The following is a 19,287-nucleotide window of genomic DNA, read 5'->3' as shown; positions in this document are numbered from 1 at the left end:
GATTTTGAATCTTATCAAAATATCGAAGAGACACAAAGAAAGAGAGAGAAAGAGCGAGACTTGCGTACGTTGATCCAAACTTGGCAGGAATTTTGAAGGGTATGCGTTTACTGCTTTGCCTCTTTTTTTTTTTTTTTTTTGCCAGGGGTCGTTCCTTACCCCGTGTCTAATTACAAGGACCGAAATTCACGACCGAAAAATGACATCGCCTCAAATCCCTCCCCGCATTGTCTGCTGCAAAGATTATAAGGGCATTCCGGGAGACAAAAAGTCAAATGTGACTAGGGACATGTCCGCGCACCCTGTAGTGAAAAGAACCCGCCTGCTCTCTTGGACTTTTCCCATATTAAAACTTCTCTTCTCCACGATATTAAAACATTCTTCGTCAAATATTTTCCCGTTTATGACGCGACCTTTCGCTTTTCCTTCCTCTAGCTTTCTCTACTACGCGCATTTGAAAATTTCCCTCGGCAATGTCATTTCACTGTCTGTACGTTTAACGCTTATTTTCTGTCGTTGGATTCAACTTCATGCTTAATTTCCTGTTCCCGTTGGGAGAAAATACTTTATACCACCTACGTCGAAATGTGGATGGGATTATGGTTGTTTTAATCAACGCAGGAGACCAAAAAAGTGCATGCGTAAAGAATGATTTTAAATATGTAAAAGTAATTTAATAACTGCAGTAGCAAATTCGTATTAATAGCCGGGTTCCTGTACAAACAAGATAATATTCTGCCACGGTGCGCAGCTTTTATCCCTAATATACACACGTGGATGTAGTAACATTAGCGGAGCTAAAGGATTATCCCTGCACAGGCATGCGACCTTTATACGTACGTTATACATATATTAATCCTGATTTACGGAACTACGGATTTTAATATACATAAGCCCCGACTGCAGGCAATTAATCCCGGCCTTCCGACCCACCCCCGTATTAATGCAATTTAAAATTAATTAATCACCCGCTACCCGTTGCACTTTTACCATTCAACCGATCCGCAAATTTTACTCAAAAGCGTCGGGCTTAAGCGCGAGCACCTATTTCTATAGGGTAATGAAATATTTCCGCCCTCCAGCCGTTCCTGCGTTAAATCGTTAAGGGATGAGCGTGTCGAGGACCATTGTACGGGGTGATAACCACTGGCCAAAGAGAGAAAGCGAGGGGATCCGTACATCGCCTATAAACATTTTACGATATACCGGACTTTGTTAATGAGTTTGACGATCATAATAAATTATTAATTACACGGTATATAAGCGTATTATATTTATTTACCTGATGGCCGCATATTTTATTTGGGGCCTGTAGATGTTTGGCATTTGCCAACGTAAACTGCCAGAAAAATACTGCGAAGGTGACAGACGCATTTTTCTTTTTACACCACAGTTTTTCTTTTTCAACTATAATATATGTATATTTTTTTTGAACTCTTTGAATTGACTCGCCAGATTTCCGTCCCGCTTTTCTTTCGCTCGCTCGCTCTCGGCTCTGTGTATAGTTACTTTTTCTTTTTCAAACAACTCTCACTCACTCAGTTTGTATAATTAAATCTCGAAAGTTTAAATCAAGGCAATTTAAAATCCCGTTTGTCAAAAAGTTTTCCTACATTATTACAGCTACTGTAGCAGCCAGTTCTGTTTCTTTATATTTCTATTTTTTTCTCTTTCTTTTATTATTAACGATACTCTGTTTTCATTTATCTTATACACACAAACTTCAGATGATTCTTTTACAATATAGATATATAAATATTTCTTTATCACTGAACGGATATGCATTTTTCTCATTAATCAACGGAATAATCTCGAATCACATTATTTTTTCTCGTTTTTCATCGACCAGCGACGTGTTTTCAATACCCTTTGGAATTATCACACTGTACGGTAAAACGTCGACGTCACACCCCATGATAACGGGAGACGGTGGGGTGAAACAAAAACAACGCCAAGCCTTGGAATGTTATTAAAGAGAAAAAGAAAAATAAAAATAAAAATTAACATTCACCCCAAAACCAGCAAACAAAGTCCGAAACCGTTTACCGACATCTCGTTACACTTTTCACTCGTTTCTCCTCCTCTATTTTTTTCTCTCGTTTCGTTCCTCTCCTCAAGGTTTTATAAATACCTTTCACCCCGTAAAAAATACAGACGTTAACCGCGTGTTTGGCTGGCAAAAATATCCGCGCGACGTTCTACCGTGAAAATGAAGAAGAAAAAAAAAGAAAAAAATTACCACCCGTTTTCACATTTTTCGTCACAGGTTTAATTTTAGTCTCTTTGTTCGCCGACGCGGTTTTTCTTTCTTTCGTTATTATCTGACGTTTCACACGAGGCAAACGGCGATGCTGCAGACGCGACACTATAAGCTTGGCCAACCAAACCTACCGACGAACCCCTTAAAACCTCGAAGCAGGGGGGGCCCTTCGAATATCCGATACTCCGCTTGCCACGGGGGCTGGACGGGGGTCGTTTCGCGGGGTCTGAAACACCGGTGATAGGGGGTTGCGCCCGTACACCATGACTAAGATATCGTCCGTGTTACACGACACGTGGACGTTCAAAGAACGCAACAAACGATGCTGACGGCCAGAAGAACCCGGGGGGAGCTTGTTAGTCATTCGATATCGCACGGCCTACCCCCTCCCCTGTTTCCCCTCATATCCCAACACCTTTGCATCCCTTGTGCACATGTACGAGGGTCACAAAACGGACAGGGAACTAACGAAGAAAGGGGTTACAATGAGGGCAGCCTTATGCTTCTGCTCGTCTCTTTTTCTTCCCCTCATCGAGCGTCTCGCGTGTTTCGCGTTCGCGAGAGTAAGCTACTTTTTTTTTTTTTACCTCGATGTGTGAAATTTCATTTATTTTATTCTTCCGTTGACAGAAATATTTTAACGCACATTGAGAGAAGTTTTTAGTTTCGGTTACCGCTCGGTCCTCAACTATTTTCATTTTTTACCAGAATTGAAAAATATAGTTGAAGGTAGAAAATGAAAATTAGTTTTCTTTCCGTTACCGGAAAGTCTAGTATCCGTTGCTATTCTTTCTCGTTACGATCACTGTTTGCTAGATTTTCTCGCAACTGTTGCGAAAATTTAATGCTCGTGAAACGATAAATTGACCAAAAAAAGAACGATAATAGCGCAAAATGGTTACGTGTGCCTCGTTTTTCCTAATTACAATAATGTAATTCAAACAGTTTTTTTTTTCTCAGTGCAGCTTTGCTGAGTGGGAAGAGTTTGCGACTGTTGGAAATTCATTTTGATATCAATTTCTTATCTATGCAAGGTATTACGTACGAAGTTCGTAAATTCTTCGAACTTTTTTTGTTACCAAGTGATTTTCAAATTTTGGTCGGTTTTGACAACATAACAAAATATAATCGCCCAGTCAAATATGTGATGAATTTTTTTCATTTGAAACAATATTCACCGTAGTTTTCAGTCGATTAGTTTTGAAAATTTAATATCGTAAGCAAGTTTTGAGCGACGACTGGTACTAGTGAATTTTTTTCTACAGATTCTCTGTTTCGTCAAAGAAAGTGAACTCTATTATTGCAATAAGTAACGATAAGAGATTATCAAGTCGAAGAATCGCAAGTACAATGAATTCTTATCGAGATAAATTACCGCGACGCAGATAAATATATTCTATTCGAAAGCTTCGAAAATATTCAATATCAATATTTATAACACGACGATTAAAACATTTGAAAAATACGAATCGTGCGGTACGACTGCGAATATATAAACAGCTGGGCCGCGATCGATAGATCCGAAAAGGGTTGCCGGTATTACGACTCGATCTCCGTGTCAGTAGGCACTGTGTAAATGTAAGTCACCATCCAGAGGCACCTGTCTCTGCTTCGTTTGCTGCTGAATAACGGGCTCTCAAACTAATAGTTCGAATTTAGCCGAGGAGAAAGTCGAGGGGCGCATATGTTTTAGGAAATTAAGGAATAGGATACCTACTCGTACCACGAGTCAATACTGAAACATTACACACCGACACGTATCGAAGACCGAAGCCGTACGTGCGGCTCTGCCAAAGCGAAATAGGGGTAAAAGTTATGGGCTTCGCGGTACCGCCTCTGTATATACAATACGCACACATACGTATATATATACATATACATATTATACATACGGGGGACACCATATGCCGATTGCTTGCGGGGCTTTAAAAAACCCTAAATTCGCGCCCCGTGTGTTTGGGGCGAACCCGTGCTTTTCTCTCTCTCTCTCTTTCGCTGCAGTTGAAATGAGAGATTTTGGAACGTTTAAAAAAATCTTTCCTGCAAATGCAACGATCGAGTAGGTGTATATATGAGAAATAATGTCTTGCGGTGCAGGAGCTTTTTACGATCTCAGTTTTTCTCATTTTTATATCTCACGTTTTATGAGGGCGGTTTTCACCCTCCAACCAACGCTTCTCGCAATTCTTTTAAACGGTTCTATTTTAAATAGCTACTATGTTGAATTCGATCGTTCGCTCGTTTCGATTCAGCATACTAAATAGTACAAATAGTGGGTTCGGATGGCGGAATAATTCTGCCGAAGATAGAAAGCATCGTCGCAATAATCGCGAGAGTAACGATTAATCATTTCGGTACACCGATTATATTATTGAATATAATATATTGACGATCATTGAATTTCATACTGCGATTATTGTAAACGAGGGAGATATTCTCGCTAAATAAAATTGTATCTATGGAAACGAACGCAGCAAAAAGAAAAAAAAAGTTGAGGAAATAATAATATAATTTTCTTTGTGGTAGATATTTTATTCACTCATCACGGTCAACTATTATTAAATAGATTAATACAATTTTAACGAATCAGTGTATCAACGTTATAGTTTGCTGATTTGATTTGATTTCATTTAATTTTATTTGATTTGTGCAAAGTGCAGGAAAAAAATAAATAACGTTGCCTCGCCGTAGAATTATCGGTGTTACATGGGGGAGTGAAATTTCATTCACCACTAATCTCGTTCGCCCTGAGCACCGCTGAATGCCACGTGCGCTGTGCTAGGCGTGACTCAATCTCTAATCAGGGGAAGCCGAGGCTAATTCCAGTGGTTCTCATCGCGGGACACGCTTAGTTGGGTCCCAAGGGAACTACGAAAATGCGAGAGCGGGGAGGAAGGCGACGCGTTTTCTCCATTTAATCCGTTTTATAGTCGGTGTTAGTCAGAAAAGACACACTTGTCGTAAACCGATATGTGACTGCGAATGGCGATTGCGGTGTATTTCCCAAACAGGGGGTGGAAGGGAAATCGAATTATCAGACGGGGTGGAAAAATGTACTCAGAAATGTACTCAGAAAATTAAAGGGTGACGATTACAGAAGTCTTTCGTAGAATTTCAAAGTTTAAGTATTTGGTTTGCGTACGAAAGATCGAAACAGAATCGATATAACTCTATAAAAATTTATGCTCTCACTTTTTGCAGTTAAAAAATTAAATATCGCGGAGATTTTGCTTTCTAATCGTTCTACATTTTTTTTACCTCGTGTAATAAAATTTTTCTTACTCTTTCGTCGTTTATACAACGTCGCGGTGTGTTTCAGCGATTGTAACCCGCCCTCGCACACTTGCGCAAACACAAACGCACAATGTTTTCGAAAACTGAGATGGTGGCGCGAAATTAATTAACCCTGCGGTAACGACTAATTAACTCGAATACGCTGAAGCCGCGGCATGTGGCTTCAGTGTTGATATTAATTTTATACGAACGTGTGGGTGGTGCAATGACGGCTGCATGGGGGGTAAATTACGGATCCAAAGTACCGCCTAATTTCAAGTCTACAAATACGTACGTATTTCGAAGGAATTAACGTCGTATGGATCGTAAATCAGCGGACTCTCACCTGTAACAGAGGTAAAATGAACGGAATTAATTATTACTCATCTTATCGTCGATTAAAATATGTTATCCGATTGTGAAATCTTTTATACAGTCGAATTAAATCAACCCCTGATAGCTCGAATTCACCCCCGGCCACCTTCTTAATTGGCCGCACAAAACTCACGAGGAGGAAGAAACTTTTCAATGAGATTTGCAACTCTCGTCGTGACTCCTTATTTCTGCGGAGCACCCTTAAACTAACAATCAAACTAACACCTACATAAGGCTTTCCCCTTGGTATGCTGCCTTGGAATTCAATTGAATCAACGTCGCCACTGCGTGACGCTTCAGAAGCACGAATACTCGGCTCGTTATAATGCGGGTCGACAAAGACAACCTTTTCTTTTCGTTTTTTCTCTCTATTGCGTGAAACCAGACTAAGAAAATTGATTTATTCGAACGTGGACTAATTAGATAATTCTTTTGTGAAATATGAATTTTATTCAATGTAAATGAGAGAGTGTCTACCACGTCTCATATTTTTTGTAAGATTTTTATTATTTCATCGCGTTTATAAAGGAATTTAAAAAAAATTCAACGCGTGCGAAAATTAACGATGAACAACCTGCAGACACACTATTGCAATATTTTCGCCCAATTTGGTGTAAAATAAAAATATGAGAGAAAGGAAATTTTGGATTGAAAGAAACTGTGACCGATTCGTTTAATTCGTTGATCAATTTTAATAGTTTTGGAAAAATATTGACGCAGAGAGGGAAAGAAAAAGAAAACCCTGGTACGATTTTGTTATCTTGTCGTTAAATCGGCTTCCCCTAATTTTTATTTCACGGCTTTTAAAGTCCCTGCGATAATTCAATTCTACGTGTTGCCAACATGACTTGAAAGAAATTTGTCAGCACGCGTGTCTGCAGTGGTAAATTACGATTATACATGATACAGGTGTACGCGCGTATGTGTAAAACAGGGAGAGACTCGAAGGATAACACGGAGAGACGAAACTGCAGGCAGCTGACGAGAAATTTCATTTTTAACGCAAACATCGAGCGACCCCCGCCGAATTTAACCCGCGGCATTTCACGCGGCGTTTAGAAAGAGGTGACATATATATATATATATATTTTTTTTTCTTTTTCCATCCTTCAACGGCAATCCGTCCCTTAATCTCGATCCCTCTCTTTTTTTCGGGCGTAAAACACTTCTGGGTAAATATTTGATGCAATTTTTTAAGGGTGCGAGATGCGCGAAGAAAAAGGGTGGGGGGGGAGGGGATGAAACCCCGACGCAAAAGAGAAACAAGAATAAAACCGAAACAGCTTTTCTCATAACGCGAAACTGCGTCTAGCTACTCTCCTTTCTCTCCTTCTCTCTTTCGCTGACAGTCTAAGTGATTGAAGATAAGCCGAGACACCTGCTAGCTGCAGCACGTGTTACCTCCCTTGATATATGGCGTCTTATATGGTGTTGATATCACCGCCGAACCATGCACAGCGTCTAACTCCTATAACTATTCGCCGAGGGTGGACGGCGTTAAACATTCTTCAAATATAACGCCTACACTTTGCTAATTCAATTTCAAAACCTTTGTCTATCCATCAACGCTTGTCCGTTACACCTAACAACCCCTGACTTGACGGAGATGTATTTCCCTGCACCCTTCAGCGCCGAAATGAAGAAACGAAGGAAGGAAGGAACGAAGGGTTGTTCAAATAATTCATTTCAAAGTACCGGTATTGATTTTACTTCCGGTTTAACCGTGCGAGCGACGCCAAATTGCACCGCGAAACAAAAAAAAAAGAAAAGAAAGAAAACAATAACAATTTCTCGTGACCGCATCTCACGTACGATACGTAATTTGAGCGTAATTTTTCCTGAGAGATTAAACGGCAAATTGAAAATTTTAAGCTTCTCTTTCGACGAGTGAATCGAGACCGCGACGTGTTGCCATTGAATAATTTTCAACCGACTAGGCTTCTCGACTAGGGGGATGATAATATTTATTCTCTCGGTATTGAGTGGTTTAAAAATACGTCCTGCGCGGCAGGAAAACGGCGAGGCAACGTCGACTGCAACGGAGGTGGAGGCAGGCCATGTGCCCTGCAGAAGAACGGAAATAGACATGTATGTGAAGTCAGCAGACTTCCAAGAGACGCCGCCACCGCGGAGCGCAGCGGAAAGACGGGGGGCTCCAATTATTCTTAAACACCGCGTTCAAACTTGATCTCAGAATTTTATTTATAGCATTTTGCAGGTCTCAATTTTCTACACGCGACGTTTCACAAGGCTTCGCGAAATGAGAACGCGCCCGTTAAATTATACGATGAAAATTTAAATAACAACAAAGAAACATAGCCTTGTTCAAATATATTATTCCATAATTTTAACCCCAGAACGTAACGGCGGGGGATTTGTATCTCCTTTTTTGTCTTTATTTTTGACAACTTTTTTGGTACTTACGTAAAAAGTTTTTTGACGCACGCGATGCTTTGTTAAGGAACGAAGAAAATGAAACCCTGTAGGAACTTTAACGATACGATGTACTCGAGAAGTGGAACTTACAAGATTAAGGCGTTTTTTTTTACCCTCCGTTACCGGAATAGATAACAAACAAAAAAAAATAACGGTGCCATTCTAGGGTTAACAACAAATTTCGAAAGTGTTTATGCAAAGAATTTTCCTAAACGAAACGAACTCGCGAGTGCGACTGCGTGATGCGAAAACTCATCGCGACGAGGTGCTGAAATTAAATGAATAGGGGTCGATGAAGACGCTTTCGGGGGGCGATGAACCGGTTCCTGCGGGATCCGAGGTCCGCGGGTCGTTCGCAGGGGAGGCTTAGGTGAGCGATGTCGCGACCCGGAGATTCGTCAACGTCAAACCCCATTAACGGACGGGTGTATCCCGTGCCGCTGCCCGTCAACCCGGCGTAATTCCAACAAATATCGCCTTCTTTTTCCCTCCTTGTTATCCCGCATCGGTCAGCCATCGCACGGACCGCGCGATTCCACGGTTATCGTACGTTCAAACTTGAAATTTTTACCGTTCCGTAGTAAAATTAGCCGCCGAACGCCGGCAGGTAGGCAACCGAAGTTACGTTCTGAACGTATTGCTGCCTATCCAACGGCGCGGCGCTCAGTGGCGAGTCTTATGGAAAAGTTTCGAACGATGAGATGACGAAAAGTACAGAAGACGGGAGAGAATTGGGGTGAAACATTTTTCAACGAGATTTTCCCACGAGTATTCGAATTAGCGGGAATTTTTTGCGTAATGAATAGCGAGAAGGGCGTCGAATTTTCGCTTTTCCAATTTACAACTCGGGAATATGACGCGCGGTGTTACGGAGCTACTGCACGTGCGTATAACTTATGAATATTAAATATGACCGAGGTTACGAGCCGGTGCTTTATTCTCATGATCTCTCTACATCGGGGTTGACAAAACCCTTCGTTCCAACTCCCACCAGTGTTAATATCCATGCATTTATAATTTCGTATATACGCAGACGGTTGTTGCTCCGCTGGGCTTGCAGACTCTACGGTCATTAATACTCGAAACCCGCCCTGCTGATGCACTCACCTCACAATTTCTCTCAGGCATTATATCCCGATGACGGAAAGATTGATGCGACAAAAGTTGAAACGAAAGATTTTTACGAAAAATATAAACAAAGTTTGAATTCTTCGGTGACAATTCGGTCAGTTTGAATGGAAGCAATGAACCATTTTTATCAATAAGGACATTGTCAGAGTCGATTTTGTCATTGATAATTCGTATACGTTGCCTTTTTCTGTAAAAATTAAACAACGACAAAAATATCGAAACAAATGGTCTGAAAATTTTCGCACCTGAGATTTTTTGGAAACGTTTCATTATTTACTCGCGCCGCATTACGAGGATGTTGGTCGAGTAGCTTATGGCGTATCCCCGACTTATGATCCCCGTGTAAACATAAAGGAGCGAGCGGGCTTCTCTTCCTTGGACAAGGCTAAGCGCGGGGTAAATTGACGAAGGACGTCGCGTCAGCGACAATTAATTCTCCCAGCAGGAATATTAGCTTAGGCCAAATTGGGCGGCTTGAGCGTCGAACTGAAACTCAAACAGAGATTCGTGACCGAACAAAATGTCGCCTCTGGAACTCCGGCTCGGATTTCTGGAGGCCTCCCTGCAGCCTCTGATCCTCCGAAGATGAGGATGAGGAGGAGAAGGAGAAGAAGGAGAAGGACCCTAACGCTTATCTTTAAGGCGATCCTGTCTAACGCGCTATCCGAGGAATTCCCGTCGTCTTACATTCTAAGGATGCCGAACTGCGGAGCGACGCGATGTCTTTCTTGGCCCTTCGTCCTCCGGGTTCGGCCCGCAGGACAACTTCCTGGGGGATTATTTTCCCATTAGGATCTTGTCTCTTCTCTCCAGGACAAATTGACCGCCGCCGATTCCGCTGCTCGCACGCTTCGCTGACGCCACTAGATTTTCCCAGACTAAAAGTACTTTTGACGCATCGCGTTTCACGGGGTTGAAAGAGGAAATAAGGAAACGGAAAACTAGGTATTAAATATCGACTTGTATTTTCAGGAATTTGTTTCTCTCATCTTTAGGTGAGAAATTTTTTTTTAACTACACTGAGAAAAATTTCATTTGTTACGGTAAATGGAATAATTGAGTGTAACAGGTATCGATAAAAAAACTGTTTGAATATTGTTGGAATTAGGAAAAACGAGATACGCGTAACCATTTTGCGACTAATTTTCATTTTCTACCTGGAAGTATATTTTTCGATTGTGGTAAGAAATGAAAATAGTTAAGGACCGAGCGATAACCGGAACTAAAAATTTCTCTCAGTGCACCTCCAATTTTACTCAATCCTGGAAATTACCGTCTGTGAATTTATGGAAGGTTAATTGCGCTCTTTTCAAGCTTATCGAGAATTTTTATTGCTCACCTTATTTTTCTACGCCAGGGAAAAACGCCGTTGATAAATGAAAAAATCCGGCCAACCATCTTTGGACGGGATCTGTTATATCTGGAATTACGTTTATAAACTCGCTTCGGGGTGCAATAAAAATTCCTACCGGCTATTCTGATCTCGAGTGCCTAGATTTAATAGATACGCTAACAGCTCTATGAAACACGCATTCTAATTAACCCAGCCTTGTGATTCGTCTATGTAATTGCCCACCCATACATGCGACCGTGTATCGAAACTGGACCCCAAATGTCAAAAGTTTTTGTCGTTAGGGTTTATACTTATTGTAGATTCCATTAAATAAGCATCGTTTCAACAGCCGTGAAAGTATTATTGAAATGAGAACACAAAATAAAATAATATGCTACAAATAACTATTTAGAGTGTTTATAGTTTTCGATACAACATTCTCTGATTATTACAACATTGAACCTGTTTTTCTGGTTTAAAACGTTTGTACAGTTTAACAAGGTCTTGACATCAATTTATTGTCGCAGGTACTATAATTAAAAATAATAGCAACCTTAACAGTATAAATCATTTTTAAGTTTGTACCGGTAATTATATTTTTCGATTTTTCGCTCACGGTAAGAAGTAAAAATGATCAAAAACTGTGAAATAACGATGACTGGAAATTTTTTTCCTCGTTTCACCATCATTTCAATTTCCACAAAATTTTTCATCCAAAAAACTTTGCAAGTTCTTTCGTTGTTCATCCTCTGTCAGACTGAATTTTTACACGCTTGACGAACAAAAATGCGCAGAAATGAGGGACGAGAGTCCTTGGGAATTTGTTTTTCTCCAAAAGAACGAACCCGAGTCATATTTTGTACACGCACTCGGTACGAGCGCGATAAATTCGGTTAATTAAAACTGTAACCGCTTTGATCGTACAGCACGACTAATAACGCTGCACAGACAGCGAATGCAAGCGTTCTTGAACCTTTTCAAATATTCTTGTTAATTAGCATCCTCCAAACGTACAATCGAGAGCTTACGAAAGGATGTTTTTGAGTTTATCTCGCTCCTACCTCTCTCTCTCTCTTTTTTCTCACTCTGAAAGTGAAACGTCCTCAACCACAATTAGAAGTCAAAAAATACTCCCCCCGCTTTTGCTGATTGTAAAATGACCGTTATAGTTAACGTTTTCACCTTCCGAGGACAGAATTTCTCGTTATCATCCCTAAGGTACAGTTTTTACTAGTGCTGTAAGATTTAGCCGGCTTAGCCAGCCAAGGCAGTTAACTTGGCTGATTAGCTGAAGTAATTAACCTGCCAAAATGGTTACGTTGGGTTAACTGACTAAGCTGGCCAAATCTAAAAATGAAGAAAATCAATAAGCGAATGAATTTTTCTCCTTTTCGATTCGAACTTGAAAGTAAAATACCACATGAATAAACATTTTTCACTTAAAATTAGAGGGGTTTTTGAGCTCAGCCGATTTTTGTATCAGTTAATAATATGCTAACTTCAGTTGGGAAATATACGGATTACGTTTTTATTCGAAAATATGCGGAGCTTTGTAAGTGACTTTGAAAATTTTACCCAAACAAGTATCACGATTTTACGGACGTTAATATTTATTCTTAGCTGAGCCGATTATTGTTTACCTGATCAAATTTTAAGACACCTTGGATAATTGATTGACAATAATTCTGTAGAGTGAATAATAAAACAAAACTTATTCCAGTCGCAAGTTCGGATCCGAAAGTTAAAAAATTCATTAGCTTGTTGATTTTGTAGACTTTCAGATTTAGCCGGTTAAAATTAGCCGATTAGCTGATTTTGACCGACTAAGCCGGTTAACCGGCTAACTATTTTGTTCGGCTAATTGTTTTACAGCATTAATTTCTACTCTTTTTCTCTTGGCGGAGAAATTCACCCCCGTTATGGTTCGACGATTTACGAGGATCGCGAGTGGCTTAATCATCGAAGGTGAAAAGCAGGAAAGCAGGGCTCTGCTCTTTGTATATGTCAATTCGAAGGCGGAAGGGAATCCCGGTTAAGCTTGCAATACTTCACAGCGGTGAAAAATTTGGAAAATCTGTTTAACGTCTTCACAAGTACGTCCGACTTCGATTTCTCCTTTCTCGCTCATTTTTGAGAGAAAACCGATGGAAGGAAAAACCTTTCGCAAGCTCCGAACACAATAGCGCGCACTTTATTCCCAGTACCGACTTCGACTTTTCACCGCCCCAAAGTGACTCGCTCTCGCTTACTTTCACCCTCCACCCTCGACTTGTACAGCTTCGAGTGACACTTTGCACGATCTGGGGCGCGACTGATATATTTTTATCGATTACGACATGTTAAAGAGAGAGAGAGGTGTAGAGAAGAGAAGAGAGGATAAAATATCGCCACGATTTATGGCTAGTCAGGAAATTTTCTAAAAGGAAAATTGAACGGTTACTACGTCGTGAAAATTGGGTTAATCGTACAAGATAGAATTAATTACGAAGTCTAGACGGTGAATTTGGTTTTGTTTCAATCCAGGGTTTCAGTGTAGATATTATTTGATGTTTCAGAAGAAAAATAATCACCGATTTTTCACCGCTGCACTCCTTAAAAAAATTTTTTTTAGGTTAAAAGAAAGATTCTGTCAAAAGATGAGCGTTCTGCGTTATGTGGAAGATCACGTTCAGTTGATTTTTTGCTTTTGAACATTTCTTTTAAACTTGTGAAGTATCGTTAGTGAAAATTATTTTTCTATTACTTATATCGATCGTAACGTCAATTTACGTCACTGTATAAGAAGACCCACAGTTGTAATATTGAATCTCCAATTGATGTTTGAGGAAGCGTATCCGACGACTTTTACATTATTAATTCGATCTCATAAAATAGTTACAATTCAATACGAACTCTTAATTTAGGAGAATAAGATTTCCGGTTGATACATCGTTGTGTTACGGATCGTGAACTTTGGGTCGAATACAAGTGTCAGGAAAGAAATAATAATTGAAGTGCTAAAACGTGTTTCTTCGCTAATTCCAAACAATGTTAAAAAAAAGGTGCAAAATTAAATGACCGTGATTTTCCACATGACGCAGAACGCTCGTCTTTTGACAAAATCTTTCTTTTAACCCAAACAAACTTTTTAATGGGTTACCTTACTGGAAAATGGAAGATCATTCTTTCCTGAAACACCCTAATTGGCGCAGATACAAATTCCGAACAATGGGGTTTGTTCCCATGGATCGAGGAGAAAACGCATGTGGAAATCGTGCAGGGGTGCAGAACTGTGCAGCACCGCGATTCTCATCAGGGGCATTGAACATTCAGCCGCGAAGGCTTGAACACTCTCTCTCTCTCTCTCTCTCTCTCTCTCTCTCTCTCCACGTACCATGGCTGGCTATGGTTTGGGACGGCAAACACTGTCTAGTGGAGGAGAAATAACCCGGCAAAGGCAGATTCGTGCTTTATGGGGCTCGAACACGAAAGCCCCGCGACCATCCTATCTTTATATCAACCTGGCACGTAACCTAACCCATTGTTTTAGAGAAAATGAAAGCTCGGAAACAAATTCCCGTACAAGAAACCGGCACGAGAGTTATTACCGAGTGCTGAGAAGGATTTAACCCTGATCCAATTCGGACAACGAAGTCCTGCTTTTCATTTGTGAAAACACTGAATTAAAACTTTGATTACTCAACCCTGCTTCAATTACGGTTTTCATCCTGCGAAAGTTAAGCCGCTGCTCGGACTGTTTTAAGGAGTAATGAGAAAATCATCGGAGATACTAATTCCAATCATTTGAATATATATTATACGTGTACGTGAAGAAATGGCAACTTTTTTCTTCACAAGTCGCTTCGCGTTATCACGATTAAAAATCATATCGAACTTGAAATTGGAGTGAAATAAGTTTACACAAAAATACATATCAGATGAATAAAATTACTCGCTATCGGTGAAATTGTACACGGTTTATTAAACCAAATATCCGATTAAAATAACCGACTTTAACATTTATTTTTAAATTTTTTATCGAACGATTGTAAATTTTTTCAACGTTTCCCCTGCACAAAAAATCACCGATCAAACTTACGTTTAATATTTAATCATAATCGAGCGAATTCGACACACGTATAGGATCATGCTGAAATTCGTACGGATTCGTTGGATAATTTGGGGCAATTTTAAGCAGGACGCGAGGTTTCTTTGTAAATCGACTGAGGTGTATTCTTCACGGGTTTGGTAACGACGGTGTAATATCTTCACACTTTAATACGAAAAAATCTTATTCTCTAGCTGCCGATCCTCGCGCCGTTGTTCCAGACTCGATCCTCTCATCGCTCGAGCCAAGATCGTTCTTTCCACGGTTTATAATAGCGGTGTCTGTTTTTTACTTCATTTTTTTTCTCTCTCTCTCTCTCGTTCTTTCATTTTTTCACATCCCAAACCACGGAGGCAGAAGTTACACCGCTTCTTCACTCAATCGTGACTGTTCACTTTGCACCTGACACAATAAACCGAAGCCCTTTTTAATACCCATCTCAGTCATCGGATCGTTTCAATTATTCACCGTACACGAGTTTTAACAAAGTACTTTCGGATACCTGCATTCTCCGAACTAAATTGAGTGATTACCAATCGGTTATATATATATATATCTATATATATATAAATTTTTTTAACAAGCTCGAACGAAGGATGAAAAAAATTTCCACGATACTGTCTAGAAATGATTCGAACAATTGACTCTTTGCAATGTAGGCTTATTACGCAGTCGGCGCTGTAAATATTTATTGCAAAAAGGATCAAACGGTAGAAGAAGAAGAAAAGAAAGAAAAAAAAAAGGAATGAAAGAAAAAACCGCGTATCAAGCCGCACGACGATGAGAAGCATTTCGATTTGTTAACTAAGTTTAGTCACGCTATCGGGGCCCGGCTCTCATACGCTTGTTGTTTTTATTATTCCTACTCCTGCACCGCGATGCATGTATGCAGAGGATATAGATTTCACCCGTATCGCCGGGCGTCTCTGCCCTGCGCCCATAAACTTTTATTAAGATTGCTTTATTTCGTCTTACCATTAGCTGCTCGTCTCTTCCACACAACCGTCTCGTTTATACGACTGTGTTACGAATTACGCCGAAGAAGATCAATGGGATAAACGTTAAGGCTTGGCGCCGTTTCATCGATGATCCATCCTGGTATCGTTTTTAATTGCAACCCAAAACCGTGGTCGGTGCTTCAAGCCTTTAAAGTGTATTAACTTTAAACATTCACCCACGTGGTTATTGGTAGACGAAATTATTAATCGCGCTCGCGTTTACCGTAAATTACAGATTTTCTTTTTTCCTTATTTTTTCTTCCAATCTAGTTGACGTACAGTCGCAAGTTTCAAAAGTACGTATCGAATGACGTTGTCAAGGGATGAAACGACCGCCGTATAAACTGTACAGACTAAATATCTACACTGAGAAAAATTTGATTTATTACAGTAACTGGAAAAATTTAGTAAAATGAATATCGTTAAAAAAAAAAAAAATGTTGGAATATTGTTGGGATTAGGAAAAACGAGGTACGCCTAATCATTTTGCGCTATATCGTCGATCCCTTTTTGGTCAATTATCAATTATCAATTTAGTCAATTTATCGTTGCACGAGCGTTAAATTTTCGCAACGGTTGCGAGAAAATATAGCAACAGTGATCGTAGTGAGAAAGAATAGTAACGGATATAAAAGTAATTTTCATTTTCTACCTAGGACTATATTTTTCGATTCTGGTTGAAAAATGAAAATAGTCAAGGACCGAGCGGTAAACGAAACTAAAAATTTTTCTCAGCGTAAGTGGCAAGATAATTCTTTATTTTATTATTTTTATTTTTGTTTTTCGCATCTTTACCTTTACTCGCTGTTATTCCCAAGTTACAATTATCACCGTTTCGTTCGCATCGTTATAACCCACGAGGCAGATCACATTGGCGATAGAAATGAACAACCATTGATTAGAACCGTCGTTGAAATCGTTGAGGAAAAAAAAAAAAAAAAAAAAAAAACCAAATTAGACGCGCATTATTTCGAGCACTCGTTAAATCGGCTCCTCGGAGCCTGCATACGCACGGTTTTTATCGTCCTGATAAGACGAGCCGTTACAGGGTAGCGCGCGCTGAGTACTGAATGCATTCCGTCACACGGGACTTGAAATCTTGGCTTCGGTGAGCCTCGGATTTTCTCGGTCGATTCCGCCCCCGAGCACGTGGCTCCGAAACCACCCCCGAGTGTCAAATTGTCCGCCCCTAAGCAAACACGCGCCTCACGATGCCTAATGCACTCGGTAAACATGTCGAATTGTAAAAACAAGGCTGGCCATATGACGGGGGGTGGTTTTTTTTACGGGGGATGAAATTATCTCCTCGATTATAATTTTTTTTCCCTCCCTCTATCTTTCTTTCTCTTTTACGCGGCTACGGTGAAAAATCTTTCGGATTTCGTCGGCTCGCTCGTGGCTTAACCGTTTAGCCGTCAATCCCACGATCAAATATTGAATCGATGCGTCAATCGGCGAGGGGGACGGGCGTTAAATTAGTCGAGAATCGACGGGGCTCTTCATCGATGAAAGCCGAATGAATAGTAAATACAATTGACGGATGTACGCGCGCGTTGCGGGGAAATAAGAGGGAGGGGGGGATGAAAATTTTGTTCATTAGTGACGGAAACTCGCGAACGCTTTTGTGAAGGCAACGTGTTTGCGCTCTGACGATGAGTTCAATGCTCGGTACTCTCGTCACTCGATCACCCAGATGTCACGGGGATGCCGGGTTTCTCGAACCGGTTTATCCGCGGACCAAAGGAGAGGAATGGCAGGCTAGATTTACGCAAGATTTGAATGAGCGTCACTGTCGAATCCTACGAGAGACCCGGAGTACGTTTGTACCCCACGGCGATTTGAAATCTTCCGTCAAAGTAATAATTTTCAATTTTTGTTTTTTTTTTTTTTTTTAATCGCTTTTCGAATTTTTCAAAATTTTGAAGTGGTAACGTCGTTTTGCTTATTAAAAAAGAAAAATGAAGAAAATCGACCGCGCGGTATACTTTTGTGCCCAATGTATAGTTTTGGTGCGCTGAGAAAAATTTCATTTTTTACAGTAAAAAGAGAAATTGAGTAAAACAGGTATCGTTAAAAAAACTGTTTGAATAATGTTGGAATTGCCAAATACGAGGTACGGGTAACCATTTTGCGCTATCGTCGATCCTTTTTTGGTTATTGCAACGCGAAATGAGTTTGTGAGGTTTACTCTACTTTTTTAGTTAACAAACATTTAACGTCAATCTATTGCATTGAGCATTAAATTTTCGCAACAGTTACGAGAAGATATAGCAACGGTGATCGTAATGAGAAAAAACAGTAACGGATACTAGAGTTTGTGGTAGCGGATAGAAAACTAATCTTCATTTTCTACCTAGAACTATATTTTTCCATTGCGGTAAGAAATGAAAATAATTAAGGATTGATCGGTAACTGGAACTACAAATTTCTCTCGGTATGGTAAAAAAAAAAAGAAATGCACGTACCATTTTAGGGTTAATTGATCATTGTTAATTGGCAATGCGTAAAGGCATATGTAAGGAGATTTTCTCTATCGTCATTCAATCAAATTATTACAAATATTCATAAGCTACGAAATACAAACAACATACAGTCTCGGAATTATAGACTAAAAGTTAGATATCGATGCTTCATTTCAAAATGTTTTAAAATTGTTTGAAATTCGTAGTAGATTTTTTCAACTTCATAATTCGATTCAAACGACTATCTTCTAAAAAGTGATTGAAACACTTTTTTTTTTTCAACGTTCAATTCGTTAATATCAGTATTTTTGTTCGTCAGTAATGTTCTCGCATTAGATGTTCACCGATACCAACGCGATAAAAAAAAAAAAGTGTCCTTGTAAACTTGTGGAAAGTAGTCATGCGAATAAAATGAATCATCGTAGAATGAAATCGAACAAATTTGACAAATTATCAGTTCTCAGAAGAAGTTATTTCAATTTATTTCACACCAAAATTGTATGACCCGCCTGATTTTTATCTGTCAAGGCCCATTTTTTCTGTGTCAAAGAATTCTGTGAAAATCGCTTGAAATGAATTTTCAAAAACACTAGAACATATTCATCAATAGAACATAACATCATCGATTATATTACCTATCGATTCATTTTAGACACAGCATTTTTCTGATTATAACTATAAGATGCTGAGGAAAAACAATGATCGCCGTATTATATTTGCAAAGAATTTATTTACGAACCAGATGACTGATACGAATAATAAGGACTTGGACGAATTGCACGTTCAAGGCGTTTAAAAAGTGATATAAAAATGATATTTCTCTGAAATTGACTGTAAACTTGTTTATCTTTTCATGTGAAATTTGGCAGTTTTTTCTCACACGTAGGTACATTAACGAATCATGTTTTCAAATAAATTTAACGGGTACTCTA

The 19,287-nt window shown here is 39.6% G+C and overlaps 1 protein-coding gene and 1 long non-coding RNA gene across 8 annotated transcripts in view; one reads left to right on the top strand and one right to left on the bottom strand.

Moving 5' to 3' along the window:
• LOC124183004 (protein prickle-like) overlaps positions 1-19,287 on the bottom strand; it is a 113,529-nt gene that overhangs the window by 37,335 nt on the left and 56,907 nt on the right. The window contains exons 1-3 of one of the 7 annotated variants that reach the window (XM_046570927.1): positions 16,689-16,939; positions 16,117-16,246; positions 15,871-16,039 (exon numbers count right to left, since the gene is read on the bottom strand). The exons of 2 other annotated variants lie outside the window; for them this stretch is intronic. The gene's annotated coding sequence lies outside the window, so the exon portion shown is untranslated. Of the gene's footprint in view, positions 1-15,870; positions 16,260-16,688; positions 16,940-19,287 lie in introns of those variants that run through there. 4 more of the 7 variants (XM_046570928.1, XM_046570929.1, XM_046570930.1 and 1 more) reach the window with 4 other exon arrangements.
• Positions 1-19,287, top strand: part of LOC124183010 — a 67,986-nt gene that overhangs the window by 16,079 nt on the left and 32,620 nt on the right. The gene's annotated exons all lie outside the window — the stretch shown is intronic.

Source organism: Neodiprion fabricii, chromosome 5, assembly GCF_021155785.1.
Source record: "Neodiprion fabricii isolate iyNeoFabr1 chromosome 5, iyNeoFabr1.1, whole genome shotgun sequence".
NCBI lineage: Eukaryota > Metazoa > Arthropoda > Insecta > Hymenoptera > Diprionidae > Neodiprion > Neodiprion fabricii.
This window is presented reverse-complemented; position numbering and strand designations above follow the sequence as displayed.